The following is a 3,913-nucleotide window of genomic DNA, read 5'->3' as shown; positions in this document are numbered from 1 at the left end:
CTTCAGGACACCTCCCACCCTGTAAGCCCCCAGAATGGCCACCTGGGGGCGCCTCTACACTGCAGCCAATTTAATGTCACAGATCAGTAGCCAGGCCTGGGGGTGGGGCTCCAGCCAGAAACACCGATAACAGAGTCCAAAACCAAAATTCCCACGTTTCACAAAATATTCCCCTAATCGGCTTCCAGACATCTCCCACCCTGCCAGTCCCTGAAACAGCCTTCTGGTGATATCTCTTTATTGCTAGCAATTTAAGGCTGCTACAGATCGGCAGCCGGCCTTGGAGGGGCAGGGCTCTAGGTGGAAGCGCTATTATTTGTGTCCGCAATCAAAAATTCCCTGCTTCGCAATAAAACTCCCATTTGTCTCCCCAAATCGGTCTGCGAAGGCCTCCTGTCCTGTTAGCCCCCCAATACTCTGCTCAGGGCTTATGAATTCCCCAGTACTGCAGAGCCTCCAGAAATTGCCGCCGCAGCACTGGTGCCACTGCTCCGCCCACCCCAGGAGGGAGCGTCTGGTGCACAGCTCCCACCTCCATGTAATAGAGTCTCAATTATATCTTATACACGAATTTTCTCTGTTACTTTCCCACCAAATCGATGTCCAGACACCTCCTGCCCTGCAAAAATCCTGAAACAGCCTGGTCCCAAAGAACCTCCAACGCTGCCCAGCTGCTACTTTGCCTTATATGTTCTTTTTTCAGGATGGGATCCATTCATCATGGGGTGGGTGGTTCCTAAAATTTCCTGGAAGAAGAGATTTGAGGAAAGTTGACTTCATTGTCTTCCTTACAGGACAGAATTCCTTGTTCCCTAATTTCTTTCAGATTCACTCCTGGCACACAAAAATTTAAAAACAAAGAAAGGAAAGAAATTAAATCTGTTTTAAGTAAGAAGATTTTAAGTAAATAAGGAGTGATTGATAGCAGTATCCAAGTGTATCTATTGATTTACATTTTTAACAGGTGCTCAGATTACTTATTAATGACAATGTTTCTTTGAAGTAATGGAATTTTTATATATTAAAGATAAGTCTGTGATGGAAATTTAACATGTTAAAATAATCTAGGTAAAACTCATTACAGAGAATCATCTGAATTTTAGGAAATGCATTAATCTTTTTTTTTTTAAAGATTTATTTATTTATTTAATTCCCCCCCCTCCCCCGGTTGTCCATTCTCTTTGTCCATTTGCTGTGTCTTGTTTCTTTGTCCACTTCTGTTGTCATCAGCAGCACAGGAAGTGTGGGCAGCACCATTCCTGGGCAGGCTGCACCCTCCTTCGCACTGGGCGGCTCTCTCTACAGGTGCACTCCTTGCATGTGCGGCTCCCCTACCCGGGGTACACCCCTGCGTGGCGTGGCACTCCTTGTGCACATCAGCACTGTGCATGGTCCAGCTCCACACGGGTCAAGGAGGCCTGGGGTTTGTACCGCAGACCTCCCATGTGGTAGACGGACGCCCTAACCACTGGGCCAAGTCCATTTCCCTGCATTAAATCTTAAACTATAACTAGCTATCTTCCTTCTCAAGTAGCAGCATCCCTAAATCTAGTGCAGGGGTTCTTAATCTTTTTTTTTCCATGGACCCTTTGCAGGTTAGGTGAAAAACATGGATCCTCTTCTCAGAATGTAATGGCAAATAGTTTTATGACACTCAGCACCAGCATGTCTTTAAATTAAATTTCAAGATTATTCAAAATTAATTCAAGCTCATGGATCCCCTGAAACCTCTTGGGAGTCCACGGACCCCTGGTTAAGAACCCCTGCTCTAGTTTCAACTCTTTACAGTTTAATACAATCTTTTACTATTGGTATTGCAAAACAAAAGTTATCTGTAACCAATGGATAAATAGTTTGTTAAATTAAAAATAATCTACAGTGTATGCTAGGTAATAGAACTGTTGTTAAATTAATTCAATAAGAAAAAAATATTGCTTCTATTAAACTTTTTGAAATATTTATTTATTTCTCCCTGCCCCCTCGTTGTTTGTGCTGTCCACCTGCTCTCTGTGTCTTATTTATTGTATACTTGTCTTCTTTTTAGGAGGCACTGGGAACTGAACCTTGGACCTCCCATGTGGAAGGGAGGCATTCAATGGCTTGAGCCACCTGCTCCCAGTATTCATTTCTATATTCTTTATAAAAAATTCATCATTTTCTTTTCTGTCTTAAAATGTTCAGTCAGAAAATAGTATTTTTTACTAAAGGTTTTACAATTCCTTTATGGTTATCATCTTAAATTTATATAAATGATGTGAAAAAAATAATACTCATTCCAGGACTTTTCCTCAGAAGCATTTTTGTGCAATCCAACTTTGAATCTCTAAAGTTTTACTGTCAAAGCAGAATAGTGCACATATTTATCTCCACAGCTAAGAACTCCAAGTAAGTAGATTCTCATTACTGAGATTTTATAAAGTGTGTGCCTGAACCCATTGAGGACTAGCAAATATATGCTGGTCAACGTGATGTGCTAGCTCTTTAACTTTCTTTCTTTTTAGGCAGAAAAGAGATTAAAGTTTCATACCATAATTCTGGCATGTCAGTATCCAACTATTCAACTGTCAGTTATGAGGTGTTTGTACTGATTGGCATCCCTGGCCTGAAGGAGCTACACATATTCATATCCATCCCCTTTTGCCTGATGTACCTTGTGGCTGTGTCAGGGAATGGTATCCTGATCTATGTGGTGGCTGTGGAATGCAGTCTTCATGAACCCATGTACCTCTTCCTCTCCATGTTGGCTTTTTGGGATCTGATTCTCTCTACATCCACAATACCCAAAGCCCTGAGTATATTCTAGTTTGATGATGTGGACATCTCCTTTGGTGGCTGGGTCACCCAGCTCTTCTTTATGCATTTTGCCTTTGTAGTAGAGTCAGGCATTCTCTTGGCCATGGCCTTTGACCGTTATGTGGCCTTCTGCTACCCACTGAGGTATACCACCATTCTTAGCCAGAGTGTTATCGGCAAAACTAGGGGTGTTGTTGTAGTCAGGAGTTTTGCAACTATCTTCCCCATTGTCTTCCTTGTGAAGAGGTTGCCCTTCTGCCAGACAAACATCATCGCCCACACATTCTGTGAACACATGGGGTTGGCAAAGCTGGCTTGTGCTGATATCACCATCAATATCTGGTATGGGATCTCTGTGCCACTGCTCAGTGTTATTCTAGATATGGTGATGATAGTTATCTCCTATGGACTCATTCCCTGGGCAGTCTTCAGGCTGCCATCCCATGAAAGGACTCGGTACCTGTGGTTCCCATGTCTGTGCCATCCTCATGTTCTACTTTCCAGGGATTTTTACTGTCATTGCTCAGCACTTTAGCTGAAAAATCCCCAAACATGTCCACATCTCGTTGGCCAATCTCCATGTTCTTGCTCCCCCCATGATGAACCCAATTATTTTTATGGAGTAAAGACCAAACAGATTTGTGAATGAGCAACCCTTACATTTTCTCCAAAATGGAAGTGCTGCTAAGAATGGCTGGATATCTATTTTAAATATGGGGTTCCTAAGATTTAATGGAAATTAAGTATCACTATTAAAAAAATTAATATATAAAACACTTGTCCTTCTTCTACTTGAATTTGAGATCTCTACGTGTCCTTCCCAATAATTATTATGAATATGCATTAGAAAGAGTAAACATCAAAACTGTGTAACTTCTATATAGCAAACAGGGAAAAAGGTAAAAGTTTTCATTTCTCCCAAATTTTATTCACAAAAGAAGACCTTAACAATTTTGTAATACAAATAGAAATACTTGATCATACTAGATTACTAGATAGGATCCTCCACACATATGAAATGATATTAGAGAGTTTATGTGCTTGATTGGGGAGAAAAAATGGGCAAGATAATCAAGTCAAGTGGTTTGGTGATATAAACTGTCATGGACATTATGTGTCT

At 41.2% G+C, this 3,913-nt stretch overlaps 1 pseudogene; it reads left to right on the top strand.

Annotated features, from left to right (window-relative positions):
* The first annotated feature begins 2,539 nt into the window (after nucleotides 1–2,539).
* Nucleotides 2,540–3,442, top strand: LOC101441848 (olfactory receptor 52B2-like; annotated as a pseudogene).
* The last annotated feature ends 471 nt before the right edge of the window (nucleotides 3,443–3,913 follow it).

Source organism: Dasypus novemcinctus, chromosome 10 (genome assembly GCF_030445035.2).
Source record: "Dasypus novemcinctus isolate mDasNov1 chromosome 10, mDasNov1.1.hap2, whole genome shotgun sequence".
Lineage (NCBI taxonomy): Eukaryota > Metazoa > Chordata > Mammalia > Cingulata > Dasypodidae > Dasypus > Dasypus novemcinctus.
This window is presented reverse-complemented; position numbering and strand designations above follow the sequence as displayed.